Here is a 13,308-nt window from a genome sequence, read left to right on the forward strand (position 1 = left end):
ACAGATTCTGGGCCTGAGATGAGGCAGAACATCATGACAGAAGAGATTTTAGGAGGAAAGTAGCTCAGAACATGGGAACAGGAATAAGAGAGCTCTGTGCCCCAGGTACAAAATATAAACCCCAAAGGCACAGCCCTAGTGCCCTACTTTTTCCAGTTACATCCTACCTTCCTGCTGTTACCACCCAGGTAATTCATTCAAGTGGATTAATGCACTGAATAAGTTGAGGCTCAATTATTTTGCCTCTGAAGATTCTTGCATTATCTTACCCATGAGATTTTGGGGGACACCTCATATCTAAATCATAATAGTGTGTATCATTATACACGTGGCAAAACCCATAGAATTGTCAACACCAAGAGTAAACACTAATGTAAACTAAAGACTCTGAGTGATAATGATGTAGGATCATCAGCTGTAACCAATATATCCTTCTGGTTCTGGATGTTGACAGTGGGGGAAGCTGTGTATAGGATCAGGGGGTTTGTGGGAATTCTCTGTAATTTCTGCTCAAATAAGCTATCATTCTAACACTGCTCTGATATAAAGTTTATTATTTTAAAATCTCCCCTTTATCTCTAGTAACACGTTTTTGTTTTATAGTCTATTTTGACTTATATTAGTATAACCACTCCAGCTTTTTATTTGTTCTTTTACTTTCAATCCATTTTTTGTTTTTCATACTGGAGATGGAATCCATGCTCTGCCACTGAGCTACATCACCAATCTGTTTTGTTGTTGTTATTTTTGAGACAGGATCTCAGTAAGTTGCTGAGAGCCTCATTAAGTTGCTGACACTGACCTCGAATTTGTGATCCTCCTGCCTCAGATTCCTGAGTCATATTTTCAATTTATTTGTATCTTTCAACCTAAAGTGTGTCTCCTATAGATAGAGTATAATTGGATTTAAAAATTTTTTATTTGTTGATGGATCTTTATTTTATTTACTTATTTTTATGTGTTACTGAGAATCAAACCAGTGCCTCACACATGCTAGGCAAGCGCCCTACCACTGAGTCACAACCCCAGCCCCTATAATTGGATCTTGTTTTTCATCCAGTACGACAATCTCAACCTTATGATCAGATTGTTGATACATTGACAACGTTTTATTAATGTAGTTGCTTTTAGGTCTGCCATTTTATTTTATTTTACTTTTTGTGTCTCATATCTTGGTTCCTCTATTCATACTTTCATCTTTCTTTTACATTACCATATGATTTCTAATGAAGCATTTAAATTTATTACTGCTTTTTACATTGTGTTTATTTTTATGGTTGTGCTAGGAGGACTTACCATATATATCTTCACTTATCAGAATCACTTTCAGATTTTAATTATGTTAATTCTAGTAATACATAGAAATGTTGGTCCTATTTATCTTACCCCATTTTTTGGTATTTTTTCATACATATTTTATCTATCAGTGTTAAAACCCAGTAATGCATTATTGTAATTGTTACTTCACCTTCTGTAGTCATTTCTGTATACCAATACTGCATTACTTCCTCCTACCCACTTTGATTTTTTATTGGCAAATATATTACGACTATAGTTCTATACATCTTAGGCCTAACAATACATTATAAATATATTATTTTATGAAAATAAATTTAAATCAATTAAGAGAAAAAAACCTTCTTTTATACTCACATATAAAAGTATGCTCTCAGGGTTAAGGGTATAGTTCAAAGAAGGAGCACTTGACTAGCATGTGTGAAGCCCTGAGTTTGATTTCCAGCACCATGAAAAAGTATACTCTTTTTGAAAAATAATTACACATTATCTTTGCTTGTGCTTCTTGTTTCTTTGTATAATGTGAATTATTGTCTGAGGTTACTTGCTTTCAGCCTACAGATCGTTAGTATTTTTTGGTCACATAGGACAACTCCTTTCAGTTTTTGTCTTTCTGGGAATGTCTTTATTTCACCTTCAATTGTTTAATATTTTTATTTTTAATGATTTTATTAGTGCCTTATAGCCCTCAATTTCCTTCATTTATTCCACCGATCTTCCCTCTCTCTTTATGATATCCTACCCTCTACTTTTCCCCCTTTCTCTGCATACCATAATTTCATTATGAAATTTCTTCCTTTTCCTGTCACTCCTCCCTCCTACTCTATCACCTTACTCCACTCCACTGATCTCCCTTCTATTTTCATGAGATTCCCCACACCATTTCCCTCACTTAGCTCTAGCTTGTGCATATGAGAGAAAACATTCAACGCTTGACTTTCTGAGTCTGGCTTATTTTATTTATCATGTTCTCCAGTTCCATCCATTTACCAGCAAATGACATAATTTCATTCTTCTTTGTGGCTGAGTAATACTCCATTTTGTACATATACCACATTTTCTTTATCAATTGTCTGTTGATGGGCACCTGGGCTGATTCCATAACTTGGCTATTATAAATTTAGTTGCTATAAACATTGATGTGTATGAATCACTTTAAAATGCTGATTTTGGTTTTTTGGATAAACATCAAGGAATTGGATAGCTGGGTCATAATTGTGGTTCCAGTACTAATCTTCTGAGGAATCTTCATACTGCTTTCCAAAGTGGTTGTACTAATTTGCAGTTCCACCAAAAGTGTTTGAGTATACATTTTCTTTCGCATCTTTGCCAGCATTTACTATAATTATATTCTTGATAATTGTCATTCTGACTGGCATGAAATTTCAATGTAGCTTTATTTGCATTTCCCTGATTGCTAGGGATTTTGAACACTTTTCCATATATTTGTTGTTCATTTGTACTTATTTTAAAAATATTTTTAGTTGTAGATGGATAAAATGCATTTATTTGTGTATTTATATATGTATGTATGTATGTATTTAGTGGTGCTAAGGATCAAACTCAGTGCCTCACACATGCTAGGCAAGTGCTCTAACACTGAGCTACAACCCAAGCCCATTTGTGCTTCTTCTTTTGAGAAATGTCTGGTTAGTTCTTTTGCCCATTTATTGATTGAGTTGTTTGTTTTTTTGATGTTAAGTTTTTTGAGTTCTTAATATATTCTGGATATTAATACCCTGTCAGAGGAGTAGCTGACAAAGATCTCTCATTCTGAAGGCTCTCTTGATGCTCTTAATCATTTTCTTTGCTGCGCAGAAGTTCTCTTATTTGACACTGCCCCATTTATTGATACTTTGATCTTCAATTTTGAATGATAGATTTGCTCATTGATATATGATTCTCGGTTGACAATTTTCATTCCTTTGAGCACTTTGATTGTTATCACACTGTCTTCTTGCCTCCCTTTGTTTATGTTGAACAGTCAGCTGTTAATTTTTATTGGAGTTCTCCTAAATGTAAAGTCATTTATCTCTTCATATTTTTAGGATTTTTCTCTTTTTTATGACTTTCCGAATTTTCACTATGAAGATACAGTTTGTGTATATCTTTGTATTAAGCCAATTTGGAGTTTGTTGATCTTCCTTCATATGTAGATTGGAGTTTTTTTAAAAAAATAAATTTGGGAATTTCCAGCCTTTATTTATTTCAATACTTTCCCTTCACTTTTCTCATCTCTCATTTGGGTACTCTCTTCACATGTATGCTGGTGCACTTTATGGTGTCCCATATTTCTCTAAGGTTCTTATCTTTTTTCTGTAGAAAAAAACTGTTTTTTCTCTCTTTTCTATGAATTGTATATACTCCATCAATCTATGTTCAAGTTCACTAATTCTTTCTTCTCTCAATTCAAATTTACTTTTGAACCCCTATAGTGAATTTTTTTCTTTTCAGTTATTTGGATTTTCAGCTCCAGAATTTCTGTGTGATTATCTTTGTTTGCTTATTTGAGACATGATGTTGCTAAGTTTCTCAGGCTGGTCTTGAACTCATGTGATAAAGTGATGGTCCTGTTTCAGCCTCCAGAGTAGCTGGGACTATGGGCATGCACTACCATGCCCAGCTAAGTCATGTGGTTATTTTTTATTATTCCATTTTAATTTTCTAATTTTTGTTATAACTACTAGTGCATATTAATTGTACAAATGATGTTTCTGTGTGACATTTTTGTAGACATATATAATATACTTTGATCATATCTACCATCCCTTAGTCCCTGCATGTGGTTACTTTTTTTTAATTCTTTTTTTTATTGTAAACAAATGGGATACATGTTGTTTCTCTGTTTGTACATGGAGTAAAGGCATACCATTTGTGTCCCACCCCCCATTATGTGTCATCATCCACTTATCAGGGAGATCATTTGTCCTTTGGTTTTTTGAGATTGGCTTATCTCACTTAGCATGATATTCTCCAATTTCATCCATTTGCCTGCAAATGCCATAATTTTATTATTCTTTATGGCTGAGTAATATTCCATTATATATATTATATATTATATATATATATATATCACAGTTTCTTTATCCATTCATCAATTGAAGGGCATCTAGGTTGGTTCCACAGTCTGGCTATTGTGAATTGAGCAGCAATGAACATTGATGTGACTGTATCTCTGTAGTATGCTGATTTTAAGTCCTTTGGGTATAGGCTGAGGAGTGGGATAGCTGGGTCAAATGGTGGTTCCATTCCAAGCTTTCTGAGGAATCTCCATACTGCTTTCCAGAGTGGCTGCACTAATTTGCAACCCTACCAGCAATGTATGAGTGTACCTTTTCCCCACATCCTCTCCAGCACCTATTGTTGCTTGTATTCTTGATAATCGCCATTCGAATTGGGGTGAGATGGAATCTTGGGGTACATGTGGTTACTTTTGATCATTTCTGTCTTTATGGTGATTTCAATCATTGTCATACCCTCCTTTACTTCCTTAATCATGTTTTCCTTTAGTTCTTGAAACATATTTATAATGGTTACTTTGAAATATTTTCGGTGATATCCCCATTTCTGGTGACTATTACAGGCAGTTTATGTTACCTGTTTTCCCCCCACTGTATAGGTCATTCTTTCCTGTTTCATTTTTCCCCCCTCTCAATGCTGGGGATTAAACCCCAGGTCCTGTGCAAGCTAGGCAAGTGCTCTACTACTAAGATAGACCCCTAACCCTCATGTTTCTTCGTGTGTCTTGTAATTTCTTATTGGAAACTAGACATTTTAAATAATATGTTGTAGCAACTCTGGTTACTGTCCCCCATTCCCTTTCCAAGGTTTATTATTGTTATTTGCCTGTTTATTTGTTAAGTAATTTAATGCATGGTTTTAGTGAAGTCTATTTCCTCCTCCTTCAGCAGTAAACCTCTAATGTCAGTCTTCAGAGAGGCAAATTGTTATGTTCACAGTAACTCTAAAAGACAATGCTATCTTTTTATTTTTATTTGCATATTATAATTATACATAGTATTTGGGTTCACTTTGACAAAATTATACATGCAAGGAATTTGATTTCTATTCCTATCTGCAAACAATGTTATCTGTATAACAATGGTTTTGATAAAGTTATCTTAGTTTCTCCCTAACCATGCTCATCTTTTAGGCTCCTCTAATTTTGAGAACATTGGGCTATTATTTTCAGTAATGTCCTTGGCCATTAGTAGCTTTGAAGGCTAATTTAAATTTGGGCTCCAGTAACAAATCTGTTCCAAGGTCAGTGTTTAATATTTGTTCTGACCCTGCAGGGCTCCTCCCAGCTATATCCTTCTTTGGCTCTCTTGAGCTATCTAGCCACACAACAGTGAACTTCAACTTTCTGCAGATTCGTTAACCACTTCCTAATTGCCTCCAACACAGCTTCCACTCTTTTTGGAGCAACCTTGACTTGAACTCCTCCATGCTTTGTTGCAAATGAAGTCCTACTGGGAAAATATTGAAAATATAAGATAAAATATTAGAAGCTTACTTACCTCCCCAGGCAAAAGTTCTGAGTCAGGGCTCTGGATCTGGGGGCAGGAAAAATGGCGCTTTTCTCTCTGAGTGACACTCCTACTTTAGGAGCAAAACTCATGGTGGAGGAGCAAAACTCAGTCTGAGGTCCTCTTCACTTACTTCCACCAACATAAAATAATGACTACATTAAAAATAAAATACTTTATTATAAGCCATACAAAAGTGATCATGGCCAGAACGTGGATTCAAGTTAACATGAATGACAAGTTCAACCATGGAAAAGTTTACATAAACTTATAGCCACAGAACAAAGAAGGTCACAAATCAATACATTTACCAAATACACTGATGAGGGCATCAAGGAGGTGGGATACAGTAAAACAGGTCAATCTTTCCTATAGGTTTCAGATGTTATAGCATTCTTAACTTTAGGATTTTGGAGGCTAGAGGTCTGATAAGCTTAGTGATAAATTCCAAGAGTTTTACATAATAGCATGAAGGTGTTAGGTCAGATGCAGAGTTTGAAAGTAAATAGCTATCAAAGCGACAAAGATAACCCAAGATAATTTTGGCTCTCGACCTATAACATTCCATCTTTCCACAACCACAGTTTTTAACTCAGTTGTGGTCAGTCTGCAGGATCTTTAATGCACATGTAACCCACAGAACTTCAGTTCCAAACTCATATCGTGGAGCAATACCTGACAAGTGATGGCAAGGATCATAAGGGTTCCAGCATTCTCAGTGGTTCCACACCCAAGGGAGAGCCTCCATTCTATCAGTGGAGGCTAGGATGGAAGAAGGAAGTCCCCATGTCTCAATTGCACTCACCTAGAATTTAGCCTCAGCAAAATGTAGTTGGAGTCCAAAGGGCAAATGCTGACATTTGCTCTTTCCAGAAAGAAAGCCCCTGACTGAGAGCTAGAGGAAGAGGATGCTCTTGTTCTGGGATGCCAGGTAAGAGTGCAGTTTATGCACCCCCTGAACTGGGAGTGGAGTAGGAGAGAGAAGTCTAGGTCAAATGTCACAGGCTCTCACCTTATGGAGTTTATATATATTTTTTTGAAGAGATGTTTCTCTGTTGATATGTATCCCTACAACCACTTCTAGAGGTTTCAAATGGTTGGCTGTTTTGTTTTAGTTTGTTTTACACTTTTTTTTTTACCAGTTTCACTAGAGAGTCAAACGACAGAACTCTTCATGATGTCATTCCCAAAATTAATCTAGAAATTACTTCTTCTGGCAGACTTCATTGACACATGGGTTGAGTGTTCTTACTTTGTGCTGCAAGTTTCTCTTCAGCACTTACCACACGCAGTTTTTTCCTCCTCTAAAGCATGAGTTCCATGAGTATATGAAGGTTACATCTAATCATTCTTTTTATATCTCCAGGTCCTTGCCTAGAATATGGTAGACACTAATACTTATTGAACTAACGTATATTTCTTCTATTTCAATTAAATGGAAAGAGCTATGTCCTGAGAATTAGAACTCTTAAATATTGTGCTGAGATTAAAATATGGGTATGGGCATGCAATGCCTAGCACAGAAAAGTGCTCAACCAATATCAAATAATAAATGTTAAATGAATAAAATAATGGATGAAATATAATGGGAACTTATTAATAAATGAAAAGAACATAAATTTAGGAACTAGACTCTAGGAGTTTGAATTGCTGCTCTGCCATTTCCTTTGTGTTGCTTTGCCTCACTGTCCTGCAGTACTCTTGTTTATATAATGGTGAGTAGTATTAGCACCTACCTCACAGGATTGTTGAAAGGTTAAAATGTAATAGTTAATGTATATATACAACAATGTATTGCACATATCAGCATTTATGTAAATGCTATTTTATTTTCATCACTGTACATGTGGGAAAAAATAAGGCTACTTCTGTAATGCTCTTTTAATGTGAATTTTAGAAAATAGTTAACTTTTTTTAACTTCTTGCAAAAAGGATACTTTTTTCCCCTTGGAGAAATTTTAGAAGATAGAAGTGATCACTACCTGATGACTAGCAACAGAAATTTATCTTTAATCTCATAGATGAGGACAACCAAATAGGAATAAGTGAAGGATGGACAGAAGTAACATGTCACCAGTCAGAGGTTTCTAAGGATAAAATACTGCACAGGATACTGTCGTGTTACTAATGCTTGGGACTCTCATAATCTTGACAAGAAATGTAGCCCTTGACTCAGGAGCTGGGGCAGGGTTATAGATGTGTGGAAGGAAGAGAGAAAGGGAAGAAATGAATGTGTGTGTTTATTGTATGCCCATGTGTATGCACATGTGTGTATGGGGGGAGAATAACTAAACATTTATCTTCGATAATTTATTCAGAAATAGGTAAGAATCATGTGAACTGCCAACACCTGAAATATCAGTTTTCTAGTCATTAATAATAATTTTTCACCATTCTCATAGCCACCAAATTTACTGAATTAAATGTGGAAAATCATAAAATAAAAGATTTAAGAACCAAAGGCTATCATAGATATGATAGTATATTTCCTCTCATTTTACATATTGTATGTATAAGTCTAGAAAGTAAATTAATAAGTAAATTGTCCAAGTTCTAGGAACTGAATGTGTGAGTTCCCCCAACAATATTTCTAGGTAGAAGTCTATCCCCAATGTGATGGTATTTAGAAATGAGAGTTTTGGAAAATAATTAGGTTATAAGGGTGGAGCTCTTGCAAATGGAATTAGTGCCCTTGTAAGAAGAGAGGAAAGAGAGCTTATTTCTTTACTTTCTGTTTCGCATCATGTTAGGATACAAGATGAACACCTATAAACAAGAAAGTGAGCCCTCATCAGACATTGAATCTGTTAATTCTTAGACTTTCCAGTCCCCAGAACTGTAGGAAATAAATATTTGTTAATTAATCCACTTAGCCTACAGTATATTTATAACAGCCTGAACTAAAATATCAATAAAACACAGAAGTAAAATTTAAAAAAAAGATTTCTTTCCTAGAAACCAATAGACCTGACAAAGGGGACTCTTTTTATAGTTCTACTACTATCTTGTTTGGTGACCTGTGCAGGCCTCTAAATTTTTCTGATTCTTAGTCTCTCAATTTGTAAAATAAGGCACTTGGACTGAAATATTTCTTAAAGTTGTTCCACTTTTCACAATACATGATCTGTGAAGGCTTAGGACATGTGATCATAACTTCCTACCCTATAAATCCAAAATTAGGCAAAGGCAAGAAAAGATCACTATAAAATCTCCTGTTTTGTAAGCCTACTAATCCATTCATTTGGTCCATTCTTTATTCTCTTGTTTCCAATCTTTTCTATACAGGTGAATAATTTTGAACAAATATGCTAAACTTTGTTTTCCAGTAAAAATACTTTCTTATATAAATCCCTAAGGTAGGAATACTAGTGAGTGGGACAAAGTTGTGGAAATTTTATTGTGTGTCAATCAGGATTATTTTGCACCTAACAACTGTAACCATAAAAATATCACAAAGGTGTTGATTTCTTTGTCTAGCTGGATGGCAAGAAAGGAATGGTAAGAGGCATATATATACCAGTAAGGAGTGCAATTACTTTAAAACATGGCTGCAGATTACTTGGCACTTCTACCAGAAAGAGTTGGTATCTATATTCCCTCTAATTGAATCTTGGAAGAGGGCTTAAGACAGTTTCAATCAATGGAGTGTAGTAGAATTGGTGGGTTATGGTTGAATATGTGGTGTTCCCCAAAATGCTCAGGTGTGAGACAATGCAAGAACATTCAGAGGTGAAACGATTACATTATGAAAGTTGTAACCTAATCCATGGTTAACCCACTGAAATGGATTAACTGAATGCTAACTGTAGGCACTTGGGGTGTGGTTGGATGAAGCGGGTCATTGGGGGCATGCTTTTGGGGTTTATATTTTTATATTTTTTCTTTCTCTCTACTTCCTGATTGCCATATCTGAACAGCTTTCCTCCTCCACACCCTTCTATCTTGTGTGGACCCAAAGCAAAGTAGTTCTGCCTCACTTGGGCCCAGAGCAACATAGCCATCTATGGACTGAGACCTCTGTAACTGCGAGCACCAAATTAACTTCCTCTTCTTAAAATGTTCACATCAGTTCTTTTCATCACAACAGTGAAAAAGCTGACTAAAACATGATGTAATATGATTTCCAGCACCAGTTCATAAAAGTTCATATAGCTTTCACCATATTTATAGGTAATATTTCCTTTTGAGGTTATGAGATGACCATGTTAGATATGCTACACATGAACTTTCTGGTTGATATTCCCAGATATGCCTGTCCCTCGGCCATACTAGTTTCAGCAGTTACAGTAGATAGTTGTTTGAGTCATTCACAGATCTTCAACTTACTCTAAACTGAGTCATTCTCTCTGATGTTCCAGTCAATGAGGAACAGAAAAAAGCAGTCCTCACTGTGTGTTTTCTGAATCCCTGATAACTTCAAGTGTCACCTGTCATGCTACAATTCCCATAGCCACAGACACACAAACAATCATGAACCAATGTGTAATCAAGTCAATGAAACAGAATTGTGGAAGTAGAATAAAAGCTCATTTTTGAGGTATGAATTTCATATAAACTTTGGTGTTTCTGATACCTTTTGGAAAAAAGGGCATATTCAGCAGCTGTGGGCTTGAATTGTCTCAGCACAACAATTGACAAGAGGTAAGCAGAGGCCACGCCACTGTGACAGGGCTTGTGCTCCCCAGTTCAACCACATTCTTGCTCTTCCAGCTTTACATGCATATGTTACCTCTGACCTTGTTAGTTGCGACACCTGAACTAATAGTGCATCCTAGAAGCTAGGATCTTGCTAGGTGCTAGAACTGTCAAATACTCCTCCAATCACTTGCACCTTCTGTTGGAAATTAAAAGAAGTACAAAAAAATTCTGAGGTTTGCCAGCAGAATTCAGTCAAATGTTTCCATTAAAGGAAATCTTAGGAATTCCTGTAGTTGTTACATGAAAAAATAATTATTATGAGTATATATGATACATACTGTGTCTATTCTAAATGGAACAACCTTCAGAACATAAATTTAAAAAAATGCTTTTTTCTTTCTTTTCCAGCAATTGAAAAATATATTTTAAATAAGTTGAACACATTTATTATACATAAGAAGATTATAAAATGACACTTCTGGAATATGAGCATTCACAGTCTTCTCTGAGCCTTCCACTGCATTACTAAAATAAACAAATGTCAAGATAGTCTGGCAATAAACTACACGGATTTCAGATATCAAAAACTATGTATGAGTGTATATTTTCCCACATACTCACCAACAATGGACACTACCAATCTTCTAAATCTTTTGCTTGTTTCACTTTTATTTTCTTCTTATTATTTTTATTTTGGTGGTGCTGGGGATTGAACCAGGGCCTTGTCGTGCTAGGCAAGCACTCTTCCACTGAGCCACATCCCAAGCTTCAATTTTATTTTAGACATTTTTGATTTTTAAAAAAATATTTTTGGTTTTAGATGGACATAATACCTCTATTTTGTTTATTTAGTTTTTTATGGGGTGCTGGGGATCAAACCCAGTGCCTCATGTGCTCTTGCCAAGAGGTCTACCACTGAGCCATAACCCCAGCCCAGTGACTTCTTTGATTTTGATGACAACAATTCATATCCTTCTTATTCTTCTACTTAAAACGCTCCAAAAGCTTCTACTCACATTTAAAATAAAATCAAATTCTTCATGATGAATTAAAAGATCATCCTACATGATATTATTTCTGTCCAGGTCTCTGTCCTGATATTCTACTAGTCTTGGCTTTGATCATTATGATATAGTCACACCAGTTTTCTTTCTATTCCTCAAAAGTGCAACATGTTTTCCCACCTCTGGTACTTTATATTTGCTAATCCCTCTGCCTGGAAGGTTTTCTCCCCAGTACTTAGCCAGCTTCCCTTTTTCATCATCCAGATTCCCAATCAAAAGTCATTTCCTCAAAGCCTAGGCTGCTTAATCTAAAAAAAAAAAAGTATACGTACCCTTAGCTGCTTTTCCAAATTATTCTTTATCACATTGTTTTATTCTATTTCTTAACTAGCCCTTACAACCATCTGAAACTACCTTCTTTTATTTGGTTACTTGTTCATTTTCCGTTTGTATCCTCTATAATGGAAGATTTTTGAGGATGGGACCTTGTCTACTTTGCTTCCTACTATATCCCTGCCACCCAAAACAGTGCTTGTCACATGGTAGATGCCCAAGTATTATTTGTTAATCAGGAATTTTTATTCTATTGTCAATATTTTCTTTCTTCTTTTCTTTTGTTTCCTTTATCTCTCTCTTTCTTCCATGGAACCCAGGGCCTCATACATGCTAGGCAAGCACTCTACCATTGCACCATATACCCAGCCCATGTTTATTTCTTTTGCAACCACTTAGTCCTTGTTCTTTGCTCATTTTTCTATTGGTATGCCCAATTTTTCCCTATTGGTTTTTAAGAGCTGTTTAAATATAATGGATGTTATGTTTCTTTTTCACTTGTATACTGTTGGTTCTGTAGAGTGGCTATAAAATCACATCACAAACTCAGTGGCTTAAAACAACAGAAATGTATTCTTTCATAGCTCTGAATGCTAGAAGTCTGAATTCAAAGTGTTGTCAGAGCCATTCTTCCTCTGAGAGTCTAATTAAAATACTTCCTTGCCTCTTCCTAACTTCTGGTGGTGGCTGTCAATCTTTGGCATCTTTGACTTGAAGCTGCATCACTCTTATATTTGCTTTTATCCCTACATTGTGTTTTCCTCTGCTTATAATGACATCAGTCATATTGGATTAATGTCCTACCTAATGATATCAACTAAACTTGTTACATCTGCAAAGACCCCATTTCCAAATAAGGTCATGTTCACAGATTGTGGAGGTAAGGGATTCACCATATCTTTTGGGGGGACATAATTCATCCCATAGCAACTTTGATTTTAATACTTTTCTCCAGTTTGTTCTCTGTTATTTAAATTTGTGTGAATGATCTGGTTTCCTTCGTTGTCTTGTGTATTAGCAATGGGACTTATATGGCAATACCTACAATAAAGCAAGGGAAAATAACCTCATGAATAATTACATATGCATTTCCTGTCTTTTTCGTTGTTGCTTCTGATATTTTGGGATGCTGGGGATTTAACCCAGAGCCTCATGAATGCTAGGCAAGCACTCTACCACTGACCTGTATCCCATGGCTTTCTGATACTCCTCTAAATTTATACCAAAGTCAGTGGATCTGAAAGGGTTGAAGAAGTTCTTTTGGGTCATACACAGTTCAATTAAGATCATCAGTTTAGGAGTCTATACTGGGAAGATCTTTTCCTGGAAATTCTTAAACAACTATGAGTTTCTGGTGTCTTAGGATATTTTCTGCAGCCTCTGAAAGAAATAAAATAATATCCCTCAACTTTCCAATAGATCATGAAGTGCTGAATATGTATGTGTGTATGTGTGAGTATGGGGATTGGACTCAGGGGTGCTCTACTATGGAGTAACATCCCCAACCC

Source organism: Sciurus carolinensis, chromosome X (genome assembly GCF_902686445.1).
Source record: "Sciurus carolinensis chromosome X, mSciCar1.2, whole genome shotgun sequence".
NCBI classification, from domain to species: domain Eukaryota; kingdom Metazoa; phylum Chordata; class Mammalia; order Rodentia; family Sciuridae; genus Sciurus; species Sciurus carolinensis.